We start from the raw sequence: 7,689 nt of genomic DNA, 5'->3' as shown, positions 1-7,689 counted from the left end.
ACAAAGAAAGTGTTGCACAGAGGGGAGAAAAACTGTACCAGACATGAAATCCACTTGGCTGTCTTGAACACGGGTGGTTCAATAATCCAATTCAATGAATTCATGAGCCAACTCACTGGACTCGTCAGCTATTATGTACATCTGCTAAATGGTGCATCTGATGCATGCAGGACGCAAATTATCTGCTGTCATCTGCATACCACTGAAGCAGACACACATAGTATAGTAAATACACATACAGGCATGCACACACACACACACACACACACACACACACACACACACACACACACACACACACACACACACGCACACGCACACGCACACACACACACACACACACACACACACACACACACACACACACACACACACACACACACACACACACACACACGCAAAGGCACACATATCTGCAGTGCAAACTCAAATACTTATCCATACGCACAAATCCTGTACTGTAGACTGTATCTAAATGCATTCCCTGTCATAGACTGCATACAAAAATCTTCAAGCCACAGTTTCCCTACACTGAAAACAGCCCTCCGTGTCATCTTACTCAGAGGAATGGCAATTCACTCCACTTGTATTGTTCCTGTCACTCTGTCATTTCAACCAGTTGGATTCTTCTCTCAGATGTGCAGCAGAAATGTATCATTCATAAACAAACCAAGTAGGGCCCGGCCAGCACCGTTGGCTGTGTTTAAATCAGTGGCACTTGCACTGCTGGGTGCGGAGACAAAAAGTCGCCACGGCAGTAGACTCTTGATTTATATTCAACAAGGTTCCATCACATGCAAAAGGTTAATTTATGCCACAAAAATTTGACATTTTGCACAGAAATCTCTATACCGTTTTTCCTCCCTTGCAAGTAAAGCTCGCACAGACAGTCTCCAAATCCATTTTTATCCATTTATATCTCTTTTTAGCATTTTCTTCGGTTTCGGATGCACCTCAGAGCCGATTGCAGCATAGTTGAAATTCACAAAGTGCACAGTCATAGTACACCACATGCATGCTCCAGGAGACCCATCTGGTATGTTTATGAGTTTAGGTGCAGGAACGACCCCAAACAATATACGGTTTCTTATAAGCAATGACGTCCTGCAAAAGGCAAACAAATCACACCCAAAACTCTTGTGAGACATATTTCAACGCGGGGGAGATTACTCAATGGCAGAAATTTAATTAAGCCTCAGCCTCACACCTCATCACCCAAAAATCAACAGGGAACAGACAGGCTGATTTGGTTAAGATGTGTGTGCGTTTGTGGAGCTCTCAACGCGTCATCTGTGTTTCATTTAACAGCAGAAACCAAATGAGGGAGAGAAGATAGGGAGGAGCAGAGGGTGTGTGTGTGTGAGAGAGAGATATATAGAGAAGGAGAGATAGAAAGAATGGCAGCAAAAGGGAATGGAGAAAATTGTCTTTCTTTCTCTCCCTCCCTCCCTGATCACAAACAATGGCACTATTGTTCATTATCCCCAAAGTGCTGTCAAGAGGGCCTGGTCCAGGGGAAGGACTAAAAAGAAGAACAGATCACGGTTCTGCAATGGAAACCTCCTCTGTAACCACCATGCAAATAAAAGCCACCGACGAAAAAAGTGGGCAAGTGCAGATCGATATAAGCCACGAGCGAACTCTATTTTCCACCGAGTGAGGCAGGCAGGCAGGCGTCTGAGGGAGCACCTTTGATATCCAACACCCCGGCACTGTTCAAGGCCATGAGTCAACAAACAGCTTTGATGGAGGAGATGGAGAGGAGAGAGAAAGAGAGAGAGAGAGGGGGATGAGAATGGGGGGGGGGGAGAAATGGTGGGGGACAGAGAAAGGGAAAGGAAGCCGGAGAGAGAGAAGAGGAGATAGAGACTGAGAGAAAGAGGGCGAGAGAGAGAGAGAGACTGAGAGAGAAGGGAGGAGAGAGAAAGGAAAAGAGAGTGGGGCAGAGGGAGAATAAAGAATAGGTAGAGGAGAGAGAAGAGAAGAGGAGAGGGAAAGAGAGAGAGAGAGAGAGAGAGAGAGAGAGAGAGAGAGAGAGAGAGAGAGAGAGAGAGAGAGAGATGAAAGGAGAGGACAGAGAAAGACAGAAGAAAAGGACACAGAGAGAAACCGAAAAAGTGAAAGAGTGAGAGAAAGTGATCAGAAAGTGGTGAGAACTCATCTGATCCTGCTCTGACCTGTCAGCAGCTCCGTCACGTCGCCGGCTATTGAACAAAAGCCTTTCACAAGGGACGGCACAGCCAAGATCACGTCAAAACAGCCATGGCCTTCCCCAGGAGCCCGGCCTGCTCTGCTCTGCTTGTTTGCACAGCCACTCAGTCAGGCACAGGCACCACCTCATCCCATCCCATCCCATACCGGCCTACCCTATGTGGAGGACGTGTATGTGTGGTGGAGGACAGTGGGATGCAGGAGATGTGAAAATAAAGGTGGGACGTAGGGGGTGGGCTCGGGTGGATATTTCTATCTTAATTGATTATCAGTATGGTGAGTGAACTGTGTGTGCGTGTGTGTACCTGGTCATCAGAGCGGTAGGTTAGTAGGGTGGGGTGGGGTTCAACTGAGAATTGGGCAGAGGCGATAGTTGTGTATTTTGAGCCCAGCTTTAGCCTGATCACCATCCGACTGGAACAGGAGATGACAAACACACACACATACAGAGATAGAGAGAGAGAGAGAGAGAGAGAGAGAGAGAGAGAGAGAGAGAGAGAGAGAGAGAGAGAGAGAGAGAGAGAGAGAGAGAGAGAGAGAGAGAGAGAAAGAGAGAGAGTGTGAATGACATTTACCACACACATCTGGCTGTCAAACACATACACACACACACACACACACACACACACACACACACACACACACACACACACACACACACACACACACACACACACACACACACACACACACACACACACACACACACACACACACACACACACACACACACACACACACACACACACACACACACACACACACACACACACACACACACACACACACACAGAGCAGAGGCAGAATTGAATAAATAAATAAATGATGTCATCATTTTCAGTCAGTCACATCATGGCCTCGGCAAGCAAAGCTGCAGATATTTGACCTGTTTATGCCCAAGTGGGTTTTTCTTTTCTTTTAACGATAATAAAAAGAAAAATATTTAGGCCATATACTGTATGAACAGAACACCACAACACATGAGGATCATCACTTCAGACAGGTGGGTGATGAAGTCTGGGGGAGCATGAGCTTTGAATCTGATGTAACGGATGATAAGGAATATGAAAAGTCTACACGGGAAAGCACGGTCTTTTGTACATGTGTGTGTATGCATGTGCGTGCGTGTGTGTGTGTCCTTGTGTGAGAGCATTATCTGCATGCATTAATAAGTCTGTGTATGAGTGTGTGTGAGTCTGTGAGTGTGTGTGTGTGTGTTTGTGCATGCGCAAGTGTCTGTGTATGCAGAGGCGCGAGTGCGTGTGTTAATGAGCGAGAGAGAGAGAGAGAGAGAGAGAGAGAGAGAGAGAGAGAGAGAGAGAGAGAGAGAGAGAGAGAGAGAGCAAGTATGAGCAAAAGCCTTTTTTGTTCCCAGTTATGACACAGTACAAGGGTAGATGACAGATAGGCAGCTATACTAAACTATTAAACTAAAACTAAACTAAACTATTTTTTCACAAAACTAAACTATTTTTTCACAAAACATTGTTTATGAGGGAAAAAAGTATGTCTACGTAGTGCAGCAATTAATCTTTCAAAAAATTCAAGTAGTTACAATGTTGGTCTATTAATTGATTATTTATTTACGTTGATAAAGCAATTTGCTGAAAATATGTCCTTTGGTGTGACGTTAAGAAATAAATATATTAAGTAATGTAGAAATGGCTTGATGGAGTTTTATGAACATTGTTACACTCTTCATATTTATTGCATTTTTTAAAGTCTTAATTTAATGAGAAATAAACATTTAAGGATTTTTTTCCCCATTAGAGGTGAGCTTATTAGAAATATAGGGATATCTTTCTTTTTAGATGTTCAAAATTGTCCGAATTTATACTAACATTTCAGGGATGATAATTTGTTCCTCCCTAATGCAATATTCAGTCTTTATCAAACATATTGTTAAGCTCAAACAAATATTTGAGCGTTTAAAAAATGTCACACCGTAGGACATTCATGTCACACTAAAGGACAGAAATGCAAAACTGAGCCAGAAACAAATGTATCAACATGATTATTTTGTCTTTTGGTCATAATTCAATGCTGTAGTCAATATGGACCTACACGTTATGCTTTATAAGTCCTTAAGTCATAGATTATCAGCCTATCGTAACACTTAATGACAGCCATGCGGTCATTACATTTAACCTGCAGAGCTCATAAGACTCATACTGAAGTGTGACCTTGGCATGACCATCACACCTCACCCTCTTTGTAGGTATGCTATGACTGTCACACCATTGAACCTGTAGTGTGTAGTGGCCAGTGCCTGTTTGGTATCTCAAGCTGGACAGCACATTTATGCTATATCGAGCTCTCCACAGCACACTTTATTCATCTATACTTTTCAATACTCTCTCACTCATCTTTCCTTCACTGTTACTGTTCTATTTTATGGATTCAAAGCACCATTAATGACATTTTTTATCCTTGGACAGTATCTAAAATCAACAGCAAATATTCATCAACAATGCATCAAAGTATGAATTCCAATGGCCAATAAAGGAATAAGTAATTTGAATACACAATATGTATCTAGTCAAACAACAAAATAAACAAAAAATGTACAACCAGCTGTTTTAAAAGCTATTTCTCAGATATCTAGTTCTTTGGTGTGACCTGTTCCTCCTTTGGTGTGATACTCCAAAGTGTCACACCATCACACCATAGGACTTTTGAGCTTTTGAGTTAACTTAAAGCCGTGTCGTTGCCAACTGAAATACAATTTCACCTTTAGTAAGATGCATTTGCATACATCTACATAAGAAAAAAAAAGAAAAATATACACTATTGTCAAAATGTATTTTATGTCTGTCACACCAAAGGACTGCAAAAATAATACATCTTGTGGTAGCAAAATGTTATTGATTGATTGAAGAACTCTGAGAGAAAAACCTAAACTCCACTCCTGCCATTGGCTTCTTAAGGGTGTAAAGTCACAATTTATGTACCTCTAGAGCTTCAACAATAAATAATTATCCACAGAATTACCCAAAAATATGATGTCACACGACAGGACATTATTTTCTGTGACAAGTCCATACGGTCTCAGAAAAACAGGAAAAAAATTAAGCATTGCCGCTTGCTAAAATAGACACCTTGAAAAACAGTCCAGGGTTATTTAGACAAATGACTGAGTTTTGATTATTTATTTAAAAATGTTTTAATATGAAGAGTTCAGATGCAAACCCCCCTAATTCCATTTCTGAAGACCTGCACTTCTATATTTTTGGTTTAGTTTACATTCATGTACTTGATAATACATATAAATACTTATATTACATAAATAAAATAAAAAATATGCAATTTTGATAGCTTTGTATTAAATAAAAATGAATTAAGATTATTTTCTGAAAAGGCACTTAGGGGGTTTTGCATCTGAACTCTTCATATGGAGAACCATGCTTGTGACAGTCACACCATAGGACAAATGTGACATTTGACTCAAAATTAAGTATACTTATTTAAGCTCTGAATTTATTACACATTACTTTTTCACAACAACGACACTAGTTTAATCATTTAAAACATCGACAATTTAGAAAGCATGAATTTACTTAATTTTAACATCAGCAAAATTCACACGTCACGTCAACTACCCACATGTGTCCGGACCTCCTACTGTCTGCATGAAACCCCAACAAACCTCTGCTGTGGTACCCAACACATGTACACACACATACACGCACGCACACACAGGCCAATAGCCATTCTCCAAGAGTCAGGTCTGTATGATAGTCTATAAATCATATCATTAGCAGCTCTGATATTCATTAGCAGCACCAAAACATAGCCAGCGATCCAATCAATTTTCTACCAAGCCCAGTTGACAGCTTATTTCAGCATGCAGCGTCTAAGTCCAAGGGAATGAATGGTGCACTTGTCCTCACAGTCAGAGAAAAATATGGCCCATAAAAGAAGAGAAAGAGTTGCAAAAGAGATTGGAAGAGTGAGAATTCCTCCTCCTTTTTGCAGAAGACAAACTGGGTAAGGTCAAAGCACAAACACTCCCCAAACAACAATAATCCTTGAACAATGACTTTGTTGTATGAACAGTTACTCAGGAAGTGATTCACCACCAGGGCCCTGAAACTGGAATGCTTTAAACATTAATGGAAGAAGAGAGTGAGGAGAGAGGAAAGAAGAGAGAGGGGAGACAGGAGAGGAGAGAGGAGACAAAGAAGAGGGAGAAGAGAGGGAGACAGTAATATGAGGGGAGAGATGAAAGAGGAGAGGAGAGAGGGGGAAGAGAGGAGAGGAGGGAGAAGAGTTGAGAGAGCAATGAGGAGAGATGAGCAACAGTGGAGAGAGCAAAGGTGATGGAGAAGATGAGAGTGGAGAGCTCGTAGGAGTCCACTTCCTTCATTGACTGCCTGCTCCCCACACAACCAGGAATGTGTAAAGAACACTCCGATGAATAAAAAAGATGCTCTTCCCTTTGTCATCTCTTCTACTCTATTGACCTACATCTCTTCTCCTCTCCCTTGCTCTCTTTCTCTATTATCTCTGTCTCACTGTCTCTGATTGTCTTTGCCTCATTTTCTGTATCTCTCTCAGACACACAAAAAACACACTCTGTCTCACTCTCTTTCATGTCTCACAGTACCTGCAAAAGCGCTGAAGAAGCTGAGGATTCCCGTTGGAATAATTAAACCAAATGCAGAAGGAGCGGCAAAAGATTTGATAGTTTAATCAGGGAAAACAGCCAGCAGGAGCTCAGATCGTAGCTCAATACAAGTTTATCTTGTCTTTTGATGTCTTTGATGCCTCTGTGGTATGCAGGAAATGTGAAAATAGAGGTGGTGCGTAGGGGTGGAGGTGGAATGGGGTGTGGATATCTCTTTACTTGGTTATCAGCATGGTAGGTGAACCGTGTGTGTGTGTGTGTGTGTGTGTGTGTGTGTGTGTGTGTGTGTGTGTGTGTGTGTGTGTGTGTGTGTGTGTGTGTGTGTGTGTGTGTGTGTGTGTGTGTGTGTGTGTGTGTGTGTGTGTGTGTGTGTGTGTGTGCGCGTGTGTGTGTGTGTTTGTGTGTGAGGAGAGGAGAGGAGAGGAGAGGAGAGGAGAGGAGAGGAGAGGAGAGGAGAGGAGAGGAGAGGAGAGGAGAGGGGATGAGAGGAGAGGAGAGACGAGACGAGAGGAGAGGAATAGGAGAGGAGAGGAGAGGAGAGTAGAGGAGAGGAGAGGAGAGGAGAGGAGAGGAGAGGAGAGGAGAGGAGAGGAGAGGAGAGGGGATGAGAGCCCAGGGATTTGTCAGGCTTGGCAGAGCAGGTCATTTGTCCACAGGGAGAATTGGGGGGGGGGATTTGTCCCACATCTGGGATGGAGCTATGGCCCTACAGACTGCACCGTCCACACACCCAAACCAACACCAACACCCACACACACTAAGCAGTGGCCTTCCAGTCTGCATACCCTTGCCATGAAGTCAGCACTAGGCATCGCATAAGGCCAGACAGAGAGGCCAGCAGGCAGGCAGGC

The sequence above is a fragment of the Engraulis encrasicolus genome, chromosome 22 (genome assembly GCF_034702125.1).
Source record: "Engraulis encrasicolus isolate BLACKSEA-1 chromosome 22, IST_EnEncr_1.0, whole genome shotgun sequence".
Classification (NCBI taxonomy): Eukaryota; Metazoa; Chordata; class Actinopteri; order Clupeiformes; family Engraulidae; genus Engraulis; species Engraulis encrasicolus.
This window is presented reverse-complemented; position numbering follows the sequence as displayed.